Genomic DNA, 15,321 nt, shown 5'->3' with positions numbered 1-15,321 from the left:
TTGTAGTTATTATAGGGATTATAGGACTATTTCTCTCTCTACCATTTTGTATTTCATATACCTTTTGACTATTGGATGTTCTTATAGGCACTTTAGTATTGCCAGTGTAACAGTATAGCTTCCTTCCCTCACCTCGCCCCTACCTGGGCTCGAACCAGGAACACATCGACAACAGCCACCCTCGAAGCATCGTTACACATCGCTCCACAAAAGCCGCGGCCTTTGTAGAGCAAGGGGAACAACTACTTCAAGGTCTCAGAGCGAGTGACGTCACTGATTGAAACGTTATCAGCGCGCACCCCGCTACCTAGCTAGCCATTTCACATCGGTTACACCAGCCTAATCTGGTGCACAAAAGTGCTGTTTGAATGAATGCTTACGAGCCTGCTGCTGCCTACCACCCCTCAGTCAGACAGCTCTATCAAATCAAAGACTTAATTATAACATAATAACACACAGAAATACGAGCCTTGGGTCATTAATATGGTCAAATCAGGAAACGATCATTTCGAAAACAAAACGTTTATTCTTTCAGTGAAATAAGGAACCGTTATGAACCGTATGCTAATGCGTTTGAGGCTATGATTACGCTCCCGGATACGGGTTTGCTCGTCGCAAGAGGTTAACATCCTATACCGTTAACAATTTAGCTTAGCATGTTAGAATTCCGGATATCATGAGGGGCCGCCATCTTGGAATGGTCACATTATAATAACTGGAAGTGGCGGGTACGGTAACGCATGTTGGCCAGAGGCCATATTGAATATGGAAAAATAACCTTGCGGCCATCTTGAACCTATAGGTTTCAATGGCAAGTAGAGTAAATATTGGCCCAACAGAAAAATTATTAATAATGCGACCATAAGGGGATAAACTGGCTATGTAACATGATATATGATATATATATGATATGATACATGATATTTACATCGCTACCAACTAAGTTACATCAAGTAACAATAATGAATAGTAACAGCACATACAGAAAGTAACTATAAAAGCACTCTGGCTGCAAAGTCCATTTACTCTGGGCAGTGATGCACAAACATATACACACACACACACACACACACACTAAAGTAGTCCAGAGGTTGTAGCACAAAAGGTGTTCACCAGTTGTAGTCCTTGGATGTGGAAGTCCAGATGTGAAGGGTGCAGCTTAGAGACACAGGCGCATCCAATCTCCCTGTGCAGCTGGAGTAGGCTGAGGTTAGAGCAGCCTAAACTGGTCCAAACCAGATAACTCCTTAATGGTGATTGGTTGCATCAGTCTGGTGATCAGTGATATTTTCCCGGCTAAATGGCAAGCAATCAGAGGTCAGTTGACCAAGGTCAGGGGAGGTGAGAGATCTTCAGCCAGACACATCGGCACTGGACTGAGGAGAGGTGTCAATGAGGAGAGGTCTCGGCATGCATCTGGACCCTGACACCTCTTTTGATGAACATATCAGAAATATTTCAAAAGCAGCCTTTTTCCATCTTTGTAACATTGCAAAAATCTGATATTATTATTTTTTGTCCAACAATGATGCAGAAAAGCTAATCCGTACTTTTGTCACTTCAAGATTAGACTACTGCAATGCTCTACTCCCCAGATACCCGGACAAGGCACTACACAAGCTTTAGCTAGTGCAAAATAGAATCTTGACTAGGACCCAAAAATGTGATCATATTACTCCAGTGCTAGCCTGGCTTCCTGTTAAGGCTAGGGCTGATTTCAAGGTTTTACTGCTAACCAACAAAGCATTACCTGGACTTGCTCCTAAATATCTAATTTGTTCCTGCTGTACATACCTACACATACGGTATGGTCACAAGACGCAGGCCTCCTTATTGTTCCTAGAATTTCTAAGCAAACAGCTGGAGGCAGGGCTTTCTCATATAGAGCTCAATTTTTATGGAATGGTTTGCCGATCCATGTGCGAGACGCAGACTCAGTCAGTCAATAAAGCCTTTAAGTCTTTATTGAAGACTCATCACTTCAGTACGTCCTATGATTGAGTGTAGTCTGGCACAGGGGTGCGAAGCAGCACGGGCCTGACACTAGAGTGACAAACCACCCTTGCTGTCTCTGGCAGGCTTGCGCTTCGTGCGGTGGTGGAGACCTTCGTGGGCTATACACGGCCTTGGCTCAGGGTAGTAAGTTAATGGTTTGTTTTATATCGCTTTGATGTTGTGAGGGCTGTGCTTTGGCAAAGTGGGTGTGGTTATATCCTGCCTGGTTGGCCCTGTCCGGGGGTAAATTTGGACAGGGCCACAGTGTTGTCGCTTCCTCTTCACACCAAGACCTGAGCCCTAGGACCATGCCTCAGGAATACCTGGCCTGACGACTCCTGGATGTCCCTGTCTCCAGTCAACCTGGTCGTGCTGCTGATCCCGTTTCTGCTGTTCTGCCTGCGACTATGGAACCCTGACCTGTTCACGTGATTTGCTACCTGGAAGTGCTGCTGATCCAGTTTCTGCTGTTCTACCTGCAGCTATGGAACCCTGACTTGTTCACCGGACGTGCTGCTGATCCAGTTTCTGCTGTTCTGCCTGCAGCTATGGAACCCTGACCTGTTCACCGGTTGTGCTATCTCGCCCGGGACCTGCTGTTTCGTCTCTCTCGCTCTCTCTCGCTAACCAAAGCATAGGTATTAGCTTGGCAGCCAATGCAAGTCTAAAGGTCCGTCAAGGAGCTTATGCAAACTTGGTTCCGAACCACCCCCAGACCATAATACACATGCACTATGCGATGCATCTCTGCCTGGTGCGCATACATTTTCATTTAAAAAACCCTGTCAAAACGCATCACTGCTGCCCTGGCCCCCTGGACTGCAAGGGAGCCATGAGGCATATTCATTTAATTTGTTGCCTGTTTTTGGATCTATCATTCTCAGGTATAACACCAGATGGCAGTGTCGCCTCAGATTTTATGAACACTGCCACGTGACACATTCGGTCAGAATTGACATATTTCTGTGACCAACATTCACGATTTCAGTGTTCAATTAACATGTTCGTTTGATGTGGGCATGAATAATGGACTGAGACCTCATACAGTCTACCCAAGTATTCATGATCGTTTTTAACATTATATATTTATTTAAAGCAAAGGAAGGATGTCTGTGATGATCGCCTATAGCAGATAACCGATTAAATTGTTGTCCTCTTCTGTGACTCTGAACTCGATTGTTTTGCCTTGTAATAAATTGCACATAATATTATGTCAAATTGTGTCGAGTTAAATGTCAAATTTGACAAGAAGCGATCTGATCAGTGCACTTTATTGATCAATAATCAATGGACATTATCTACACAATTGTGGCACATATAGGGGAAGAAAGGTTGAATGCTTGTTTTTGTGCCAAACCATAACATTTCTGGAGGTGCATCGAACTGCTTCTTGACACAATCTACGAATTTATTTTTCAGCCTGTCAAACTAGCTGTCAGTGACGAGGGGCTGTACTCGTGTGTTAGCAGAGGACTCTCGAGCCCTCATTCAGGAAGTCCTGACAACTCTTCAGAAAGTCAAGTCATCTCCTCCGGAGTTGGACTAAATGTTATTGGAGACGTGGGATTCATCACTGGTCAGTTTTTACATTGGTTTATTCATGATGTGCATATCTTATTGATTTAAACGTTTTACTGTTGTAATTTGCTGACCTCATGCAGTACGAGAGACACTTAAGTTCCTACAACGCTGCCATCGTGCCTTAGTTTCCACAAGCTGAAGTCGAAGTATGTTACTGTGAATTGAGTATTTCCTAGTCATGCTACCAGGCTAATGTAGATTAGTCTTCATCATGACTCATAGCTTGCCAGATAACATGATTTACTGCCAAAGTTAAGATTTGAACGCATCTGTTGTATTAACGTCAGTCTGTGACCAGATAGGCAGCCAGTGGAGTGCGTATGGTAGTTAAACTGTGCAAGCCAGTTAATAACTGTTCTGTTGGTTGGTTACACCTGCTCGCAAAACAATTCTCACTATCGGTTTCATTGAACATTGTTTGTACATACAAGGCTATTTAATCGATGAAAGTATTGCTTGGCAAATGAGGAACAGAGGACGCGTTTTCATAAAAGCACCTGAGCTCATGGGTAAGTGTGTTGCCAACAAATGACAAGCCAGTGTGGTACGCAAACTGAATCGCTCGATAAATAGTACACCATGTTTTCAAACCTGTATTCAGTTGCTCAAAAGCATTTAAACTTTATTTTGCTGTCAATTTTGAAAATGGTCATTTTGATCCAAGAGACGTTTTACTTGATCATTGGCGAGTTGTCACTAGACAGATGGGTCTACAGTGTAGCCAGACTGTCTGGCTGTGACAGACTGTTTTCCAGCAGACACATTGTTGCGAGTGAACGCTCTACAACCATCTACTTGATCATTTTCTGGACATTCTACGATTGATTGATTGCCATACATCGACGACGATGGCATAGCGCAATGCACATGTTAGACAATGTCAATGGAATGAGCCGATATAGGCAATACAGTAACTGACAGACAGAAAAAAAAGTACAGTACGCGAGTCTAGTGCGCCTATTCTATTTGTGCTCGAAGCAAATGTTGGACTTGTGTACACTGGGTAGGCTAGTTTAATGACATTGACGGCTACATTCAAAACATTATTCTGTTTTAATTTCCCGTCTTTTGTCATTCGTGCAATGATTTCAAGCAGAGCTTAGCCACTAATACAGAGCTTTTGTTTCCCGTAATCTGCATAAAAGTAAATGTAGGTTAACATGACCCGCTTGAAATGAATGATATTAAATGGCTAAAATAGCAGCCAGTGGAACAGCCTACAAAAAGCAACCTGACTTCATGATGTCATCTCTTTATGTATACAGCTTGAGTAGCAAACTAACAGATATGTTTTTAATGAACATGCAATAGCTTGCAATTTCCCAAGATATTGCCTTAGCCATGTGAGGTCATGAACTGCCATATTTAGCATATTGGTCTTCAGAGCTTGTCTTGTTTATTCTGGTTGCCAGGTGTATGTTGAAACCATGTTCGTCTTTTAGAGGGGTTTGTCTATTTTATTTATAAATAAAAAAAACAACTTGAGTTAAGGAAACAAATTAATTCATAAATAAACATTATTTAATTACATAAATTGCATAAGCCTATGCTTTCCCATACAGTAACCTCAAGTAGGCCATCTAGGTCATCAGTAAGTCTCTGGTTCTGAGAGAGAAGTAGCTATGAACCAAAAGTTACAGTGCCAGGCCTACTTTTCGTTCCATAAGGATGCCTGCATCGCCTGGCTATCTAGCTGATAATACTGGTATCTAGGCCAGTTAAATGTTTATTGTATCAGGATGAATGTTTAATTGAAGACAATAGCCTGAAATAGGTGTGTGTGGCCAAAGTTCAACTTGAACTTGCCCTTTCAAATAAAATTGTATTTGTCACATGCGCTGAATACAACTTTACTGGGAATTGTTTGCTTCAGAGCCCTTACCAACGATTCAGAGTATTAAAAAAAACACAAGGAATAAAATGCATAAGAATTAAGCTAAATATTTATATTTTACCATTATTTAACTAGGCAAGTCAGTTAAGAACAAATTCTTATTTACAATGACGGCCAAACCCGGACGATGCTGGGCCCAATTGTGCACCGCCCTATGGGACTCCCGATCACGGCCGGATTTGATTCAGCCTGGATTCGAACTATATACAGGGAGTACCAGTACCAGATCAGTGTGCAGGGGTACAAGGTATTTGAGGTAGATATGTACATTAAGGCATGGTAAAGAGACTAGGCATTAGTATGGATAATGAAAGTAAGAATTAAGAACAGAGTATATGATGAGTGTGAAAGAGTTTTGGTGGTGTGTTTATATAGTGCCTTCAGAAAGTATTCATACCCTTGACTTGGTCCACATTTTGTTGTGTTACAGCCTGAATTCAAAATGGATTAAATATATATTTTTCTCACCCATCTACATACACAACCCCATAATGGCAAAGTGAAAACATGTTTTTATAAAATTTGGCAAATGTACAGAAATATATGATTTACATAATTATTCACACCCCTGAGTCAATACATGTTAGAATCACCTTTGGCAGCGATTACAGCTGTGACTATTTCTGGGTAAGTCTCGAAGAGCTTTGCACACCTGGATTGTACAATGTTCGCACATTATTCTTTGAAAAATTATTCATGCTCTGTCAAGTTGGTTGTTAATCATTGCTAGAGAGCCATTTTCAAGTCTTGCCATAGATTTTCAAGCAGATTTTAAGTTGTATGTAACTAGGCCACTCAGGAACATTCAGTGTTGTCTTTGGTAAGCAACTGCAACTATATTTGTCCTTGTATTTTAGGTTATTGTCTTGCTGAAATTTGTCTCCCAGTGTCTGTTGGAAAGCCACCTGAACCAGGTTTTCCTCTAGGATTTTGCCTGTGCTCAGCTCTATTGTTTTTCTATTTATCCTAAAAAACTCCCTAGTCCTTCCGATGACAAGCATTATCCATAACATGATGCAGCCATGCTTGAGAATATGAAGAGTGGTACTCAGTGATGTGTTGTTGGATTTGCCCCAAACAATGCTTTGTATTCAGGACACAAAGTACATTTCTTTGCCACATTATTTGCATTTTTACTTTAGTGCCCTATTGAAAACAGTATGCATGTTTTTGAAATATTTTTATTCATTACAGGCTTCTTTCTTTTCATAATGCCATTTAGGTTAGTTTTAGGGATGCACAATGTAGCGGTGAACATATCGGAATCAGCCGATGTCTGTTTAATTTAACGCCTATGTGCAAAACCGATGTCAAAGCTGACATGCATACCTAATAAAACTTAGGTACATGACTAATGACACCACGTAAAATGTTGTGCAACACAGCATTCCTAACCTAGCCCACAGTCTGCTTTGTGGATCAAGCAATCAACAAGTCAAGCAGTCATTTGAAAGAGTAAGAACATTTCAGTGAGACAACTCAAAGGCGGAATCCATTAAAGCCAAGATAATGGAATTCATTGCCCTTGACAATCAACCGTTCTCTGTCGTGGGTGATGTTGGCTTTCGCCGACTGGTGGAGCACCGGTACACACTACCAAGTGCGCTATTTTTCAGATGTTGCCCGTTGCCCTACCGGAGTTACACATTAATTGCGTCACTGTTTTTAGCTTCACGACATACTATGGAACGACGTTTGGGTCTTTGCGTGTCAAAAAAGATACTGTAGCGCTGTGAAAGCTGTACAAAAAATTCTGCAAACACCGGCCACAAACGATGTGTTTACAATACCGCGTTGGTAATAAAGCATAATTTGTTCGACCGCAACTTGTAGGGTAGCTAGATTTAGGTTAGTACCTAGCTTGCACCAATACAACTAGCTTGAAAACATAGACCAGTAGAAACTGCAGTCATTTTCATTACTCTTAGCAATGATTTAGAAATCCTTGTGAGTAAGTATTAGCTTGGTTGCCACTTGGCGTTCTCCTATTGAAATGGAACTTCAGTTCATGAAAATAAATAGCTAGCCAGCTACTTAACCCTGTTGCCCAGAGCTAGCGTTATAAGCAGCCAGCTAGCTTCATCTGGCTAGTGAGGCTCAACCGGACCGGGTTATGTGTTGTGAAGCTAGCCACAATAAGGATTAGGCACAATAGTGGAATTTGTGGTTTACCTTCAAAATAAAATAACGTCATTGACAGTGATGCAATACAATTTTATTTTGAAGGCTAAAGTCCACTGTTGTGGCTAATCCTTATTGTGGCTAGCTTCACATAGATGGGTCTGACCATCATTAATCAAATAAATTAGGGTTATTTTAGATGACACCTAGCTATATAGTTCGCTTGCTAGTTATAGCTGCTGAAACAGATTTGTCGTTTTGCAATGTTTTTGGGGAAGAACATTGACAGAACATTATGACAGCACTGTAGGTGTACGAGACAACATTACCAGCCTCATAGCATACGTATCGATGAATCGTTGTGACATGAAATACGAGTGATTGTGTAAGAACTATGTAAAAAATTCAAGAATGTGTTTAATTATTATGTGACGTGCAGTCATATTCAGGTCCTGATTGGTCAACAAGTGTTATTTGACATGCAAAGACCCAAACGGCGTTCCATAGAAGTCCTGGTTGAGAATGAAACGACTGATCAAATGCACAATGAAACGGCACAGCAAGTAAGTGAAAGAAATAGGTTTTGATTATGTTTTACTGGTATTGGAGACATACGTAAATGCCAACAAAATAACTTTTTTTGTGTGTGTAACCTTTTATTTAACTAGGCAAGTCGGTTAAGAACAAATTCTTATTTACAATGATGGCCTAACCCGGACGAAGCTGGGCCAATTGTGTGCTGCCCTATGGGACTCCCAATCGCGGCAGGATGTGATACAGCCTGGATTTGAACCAGGGACTGTAGTGACGCCTCTTGCACTGAGATGCAGTGCCTTAGACCGCTGCGTCCGTGTGTGTGTTTTTAACTATTTAACTGTACTAGAATGCTTAAAAGGTCGCAAAAAACGTTTATCGATCAGTTTTTGTTTTGTTTTTTTTTGTCAAGGGAAATATCGGATATCGGTAACGGCCAAAAATGTAATATCGGTGCATCACTAGTTAGTATTGTGTTGTAACTACAATGTGGTTGATCCAGCCTCAGTTTTCTCCTATCACAGACATTCAACTCTGTAACTGTTTAAAGTCACCATTGGCCTCTTGGTGGGTTACTGGGTTAAGAACGCCTGTATCTTTGTGGCGACTGGGTGTATTAATACACCGTCCAAATTATAATTAATAACTTCAAAATGGTCAAAGGGATATTCAATGTGTTCTTTTTTTATTTTTACCCATCTACCAATAGGTGCCCCTCTTTGTGAGGCATTGCAAAACCTGGTCTTTGTGGTTGAATCTGTGTTTGAAATTCACTGCTCGACCTTATGCACAATGAAACGGTATGTACAGCGACGAGGTAGTCATTCAAAAATCATGTTAGCCACTAGTATTACACACAGTGAGTCCATGCAACTCACATGCAATACTCATGAACGTATTTAGGCTTGCCATAACAAAGGGGTTTAATACTTATTGACGCAAGACATTTCAGCTTTTCATTTTTAAACAATTTGTAAACAACTCCACTGACATTATGGGGTATTGTGTGTAGGCCAGCGACACAATCTCAATTTAATACATTTTAAATTCAGGCTGTAACACAACAAAATGTGTAAACTAACTTTTGAGAAAATGGCCTCCTGAATCTTTTATTACTACTACTGGAGAGCCTTTCTTTGTCTACAGCCATTCAACATCGTTCTCTTTAGTCCCACCCATCTCTTTAAGGGTTGAGCCGAGCGGTCAGTACTAACAGAAGTTAAGCACCAAAGCTAACTTGCTAGCTACTTCCAGGCACAAATGACAGAACAGCTCACTGAACATTACTCGTCCTAGCAGAGCTGGTTAGGCTGTTATGTTATCCAGAGCGTTGGTGACTGCAACTGTGCTGTCAGATTTGTCTGTTCATGTATTTGAAATGTGTGGCTCTCGGAGCGTGTAGAGAGCACACAGGACGCTCTGACCGATGAGTAGGGTTGATCTGAAATTTCTGACCTCGGTAGTCAAGCACTCAAGCTAACTGGCTGATATTGGCTAGCTTGCTAACTACTTACAGACACATAATGAGAGAACTCCCCACTCTGACCATTTTACTTGCCCTAGCAGAGCTGTTTAGGCATCCAGAGTGTTGGTGACTGTGCTGCTGGCAACAATTTAATAAATAATATTTGACAGCGTTTACTGACACCGGCTATATTCAACGGGTGTTGTGTTCATAAATTCATCAGTTATTCTGCACTCTGGCACACTCAGAAGAGAGTGCTCTGAAGTCCGTAGAGGGCCAGACTGAATTTACGAACGGACCCGAAATGGTTACTTGTATAGTGGAGTCTTTTAAGTTCTTATGGTATAGGGGACGCTTGCGTCCCACTTGGCCAAAAGCCAGGGAAAATGCAGCGCGGCAAATTCAAATAAAATGATATAAGATTCTAACTTTCATTAAATCACACATGTAAGATACTAAATTAAAGCTACACTCATTGGGAATCCAGCCAATGTCCGATTTTTAAAAGCATTTTCGGCGAAAGCATAAGAAGCTATTATCTGATGATGGCACAACAGTAAACAGAGGGTAGCATATTTCAACCCTGCAGGCGCTACACAAAATGCAGAAATAAAATATAAAACATGCCTTACATTTGACGAGCTTCTTTTGTTGGCACTCCAATATGTCCCATAAACATCACAATTTGTCCTTTTGTTCGATTAATTCCGTCCATATATATCCAAAATGTCAATTTATTTGGCGCGTTTGATCCAGAAAAAAACAGCTTCCAAATTGCTCAACGTCACTACAAAATATTTCAAAAGTTGCCTGTAAACTTTTCCAAAACATTTCAAACTACTTTTGTAATACAACTTTAGGTATTTTTAAACGTTAATAATCGATCAAATTGAAGACGGGTCTGTGTTCAATACAGGAAGACAAACCAAGCTACTTTTCAAGTCTTGCGCAACTCTGAACAGTATTACGCAGTCCAGAGATGGCCATACTTCATTGCACAAAGGAATAACCTCAACCAAATTCGAAAGACTGGTGACATCCAGTGGAAGCGGTAGGAACTGAAAACAAGTTCCTAAGAAATATCGTTTCCCAACAAGAACTCACTGAACAGACAGACCTCAAAAAAAAAAAATATATATATTCTGAACGGTTAGTCCTCGGGATTTTGTCTGCTACATAAGTTCTGTTATACTCACAGACATGATTCAAACAGAAACTTCAGTGTTTTCTATCCAAATCTACTATTAATGTGCATATCTTATATTATTGGCATGAGTAGCAGGAAGTTGAAATTGGGCACGCTATTTATCCAAAAGTGAAAATGCTTCCCCCTATACCTTAACTTCTTAAGACAGCTAGCTAGCTAGGTAAACAAGGAACCATAATCACAAATAATGATGTTACTAACCTGCATGAATCTGCAGGTAGCTAACCAACCAGGTTCAATGCTAACTAGCTAACATTAGGCTATAGCTAGCTATGCACATGGCTCTTTCTGTCAAAATTAGAAATGTGTAATATCTGAAAATGTAGCTAGCTAGACTGTTTTACATCATTCATGGATGGTCGTGTCTCCTGTTGGATGCCATGGTTGCCCTTAGTTTGAAGATGTAAGCCGGAGACAGGCGTTTTCTCCGTCTCCTCCTTAGCTATCATACTCGAATTCCACAGATTTTCAAAACTTGGTCCTCCAGAAAGTGGAGAGCAAAATGTATGCTGTTTTGATACACGAAACATAAAACAAAAAAAGCTGCGTTAGACAGAATTACCTAGACATAGTGACCAGCTCAAATATTCAGAAACATGCTACATGGCAGACTGATCTCCCAGCATGTCAAGCCCACTCCTGAGCTCTGCCAATCATGGCTAGCTGGAAGGTTGGTGTCTTTTTATGTGGCTAAACCAACTAGGCTCGTAATATTTTTTTTTGTGCCTTTTTCTGCCCAATTTCGTGGTATCCAATTGGTAGTTACAGTCCTGTCCCATCGCTGCAACACCCGAATGATGGACTCGAGAGAGGCGACGGTTGAGAGCTGTGCATCCTTCGAAACACAACCCAGCCAAGCCACACTGCTTCTTGACACAACAGCTGCTTAACCTGGAAGCAAGCCGCACCAATGTTCGGAGGAAACACCATATACCTGGAGACCGGGTCAACGTGCAATGTGCCCGGCCAGCCACAGAACTCGCTAGTATGCAATGGGACAGAAACATCCTTGCCGGCGAAATCCTCCCCTAACCCGGACGACGGCCAATTGTGTACTGCCCCATGGGTCTCTCGGTCGTGTGAAGTAGTGACCCGCGACATATGCCTAGTTTCCTGAAACGGGTCATATGCTGAGCTCTTGTTGGCGTCTTTTCCTTCCTCTGCGGTCCAACTCATCCCAAACAATCTCAATTAGGTTGAGGTTGGGTGATGGTCGAGGTCATTCTGATGCAGCACTCCATCACTCTCCTTCTTGGTCAAATAGCCCTTACACAGCCTGGAGGTGTGTTGGTTCATTGTCCTGTTGAAAAACAAATGATAGTCCCACGAAACCAGATGGGATGGCGTATCGCTGCAGAATTTTGGTTAAGTGTGCCTTGAATTATAAATACATCACTGACGGTGTCACCAGCAAAGCACCATCACAGCTCCTCCTCCATGCTTTACGGTGGGAAATACACATGCAGAGATCATCCGTTCACCCACACCACTTCTCACAAAAACACGCCGATTGGAACCAAAAATCTAAAATTTGGACTCGTCAGACCAAAGGACAAATTTCCACCGAAGAATGTCCATTGCTCGTGATTCTTGGCCCAAGCAAGTCTCTTCTTTTTATTGGTGTCTAATAGTAGTGGTTTCTTTGCAGCAATTTGACCATTTAAGGTCACACAGTCACCTCTGAACAGTTGATATTGATGTGTCTGTTACTTGAACTCTGAAGCATTTATTTGGGCAGCAATTTCTGAGGCTGGTAACTCTAATGATCTTATCCTCTGCAGCAGAGGTAACTCTGGGTCTTCCATTTCTGTGGCAGTCCTCATGAGAGCCAGTTTCATCATAGAGCTTGATGGTTTTTGCGACTGCACTTGAAGAAACTTTCAAAGTTCTTGAAATGTTCCGGATTGACTGACCTTCATGTCTTAAAGTAATGATGGAGTGTCGTTTCTTTGCTTATTTGAACTGTTCTTGCCATAATATGGACTTGGTATTTTACCAAATAGGGCTATCTTCTGTATACCTCTCCTACCTTGTCAGAACACAACTGATTTGCTGGGGCCTACTACTGGGGCCTACTACCAGGGCCTACTACTTTTGACCAATGCCCAAATGGAATTGGGTGCCATTTGGGACAATGGCAGGCCCAGCCTCCAGGTCTCTCTCACAGGCAGGCATACTCTATTTCAGGGGGAGGTTTATACACTGGCAACAAAAAATAAAATACAAAAAAAGTATTGCTCTGAAACTCGGAATTGAGCGAAGCATCTCGTTTCCATTGATCATCCTTGAGATGGTTCTACAAATTGATTGGAGTCCAGCTGTGGTAAATGCAATTGATTGGACATGATTTGGAAAGGCACACACCTGTCTATTTAAGCTCCCACAGTTGACAGTGCATGTCAGACCAAAAACCAACCCATGAGGTCGAGACAGGCTTGTGTCGAGGCACAGATCTGGCAAAGGGTAACACAATATTTCTGCAGCATTGAAGGTCCCCAAGAACACAGTGGCCTCCATCATTCTTAAATAGAAGAAGTTTGGAACCACCAAGACTCACCAACCACAAAGACAACCTGACACAGCTTGAGAGAATCTGCAGAGGAGAATGGGAGAAACTCCCCAAATACTTATGTAAATGTGATATTTCTGGTTTTTTTAATGTATTTTTCCTTTGTTATTAGGGGGTATTGTGTGTAGATTGATGAGGGAAAAATTAAACAATTTAATCCATTTTACAATGAGACTAACGTAACAATGTGGAAAAAGTGAAGGGGTCTGAATTCTTTCCGAATGCACTGTATGTCAAACAGCGATTAAGGTTAACGGCAAATCACTTTTAGTGTAATCCTGAATAGGCTAATTTTAAGAGCAGCGAGCAGTTAGCCACTAAGCAGGTGAGCAGAGCTACAAGGGCTAGCATGTGGCCTGAGAGGACCTGGGCCCATTCTAATTAGCACTGATAACAGTGCTCCAAGGAAAGCCTCATCTCTAGCGCTCTCTCTCTTTCTCACCTTATGTCTTTCTTTCCTCCCACTGTCACTCTACCCCACCAGGGATATACATCTTCCCTTTCAAGATGATTCAATACGTATCTAGATACACGGGCTCCAATACGGTGCAGGAACGATCCGTTTTAGTTTGAAACGATTCGATGCGATACTGTTTGATTAGAGGAACGAATCGATGTGATGTGCTGACATTTGTTCCGTTACAAATACAAATCTGCTGCTGATGGAGCTCGTGAATGGGTAATACAAAATATTTAAGTGCCTTTTTGAATGGGGTATGGAAGTATTAAAGTGACTATGCATAGATGGATAATAAACAGACTAGTAGCAGCAGTGGAAACGGGGGGGGGGGGGTGCAAATAGTCTGGGAAGCCATTTGATTAGCTGTTCAGGAGTCTAATGGCTTGTGCATCGGTTTGAGTGTGTTAAGAACTGCAATGCTGCTGGGTTTTTCATGCTCAACAGTTTCCCGTGTGTATAAAGAAGGGTCCACCACCCAAAAGACATCCAGCCAACTTGACACGACTCCATTGCGTCCCACAGTTAACATGGGCCAGCATCCCTGTGGAACTCTTTTGACACCTAGAGTCCATGCCCTGACAAATTGAGGCTGTTCTGAGAGCAAAAGGGGGTGCAACTCAATATTAGGAAATATTCCTAATGTTTTGTACACTCTGTATGTAGTCACCTGAGCTGTAATGGAGGCAGACTAGTGGTTATCTACCACCTCACTAACAGATAAGGGGGGGGGGCGGCAAATGTGGCCTATGCTTTTTTTCTCCTCATACTTTTGATCCAAAATCACCATCACCCACTTGTATTTTTTCCAGATGTAAGAGTTTCAACTGGTAATGTATCAATATTTACAGTGGGGCAAAAAAGTATTTAGTCAGCCACCAATTGTGCAAGTTCTCCCACTTAAAAAGATGAGGCCTGTAATTTTCATCATAGGTACACTTCAACTATGACAGACAAAAATAAAAAAAATCCAGAAAATCACGTAAGATTTTTTTATGAATTTATTTGCAAATTATGGTGGAAAAGGATTTGGTCAATAACAAAAGTTTATCTCAATACTTTGTTAGATACCCTTTGTTGGCAATGACAGAGGTCAAATGTTTTCTGTAAGTCTTCACAAGGTTTTCACACACTGTTGCTGGTATTTTGGCCCATTCCTCCATGCAGATCTCCTCAAGAGCAGTGATGTTTTGGGGCTGTTGCTGGGCAACACGGACTTTCAACTCCCTCCAAAGATTTTCTATGGGGTTGAGATCTGGAGACTGTCTAGGCCACTCCAGAACCTTGAAATGCTTCTTATAAAACCACTCCTTCGTTGCCCGGGCGGTGTGTTTGGGATCATTGTCATGCTGAAAGACCCAGTCACATTTCATCTTCAATACCCTTGCTGATGGAAGGAGGTTTTCACTCAATCTCACAATACATGGCCCCATTCATTCTTTCCTTTACACGGATCAGTCGTCCTGGTCCCTTTGCAGAAAAACAGCCCCAAAGCATG

General features: G+C 41.7%; 1 protein-coding gene across 4 annotated transcripts in view; it reads left to right on the top strand.

Moving 5' to 3' along the window:
- Positions 1 to 3,098: 3,098 nt before the first annotated feature.
- Positions 3,099 to 15,321, top strand: part of taok3a (TAO kinase 3a) — a 93,146-nt gene continuing 80,923 nt past the window's right edge. The window contains exons 1-2 of one of the 4 annotated variants that reach the window (XM_036980176.2): positions 3,099 to 3,326; positions 3,415 to 3,571. The gene's annotated coding sequence lies outside the window, so the exon portion shown is untranslated. Of the gene's footprint in view, positions 3,327 to 3,414; positions 3,572 to 3,634; positions 4,086 to 7,720; positions 8,155 to 15,321 lie in introns of those variants that run through there. The other 3 variants (XM_090237985.1, XM_036980178.2, XM_090237984.1) reach the window with 3 other exon arrangements.

Source organism: Oncorhynchus mykiss, chromosome 6 (genome assembly GCF_057628025.1).
Source record: "Oncorhynchus mykiss isolate SJ-2025 chromosome 6, ASM5762802v1, whole genome shotgun sequence".
NCBI classification, from domain to species: domain Eukaryota; kingdom Metazoa; phylum Chordata; class Actinopteri; order Salmoniformes; family Salmonidae; genus Oncorhynchus; species Oncorhynchus mykiss.
This window is presented reverse-complemented; position numbering and strand designations above follow the sequence as displayed.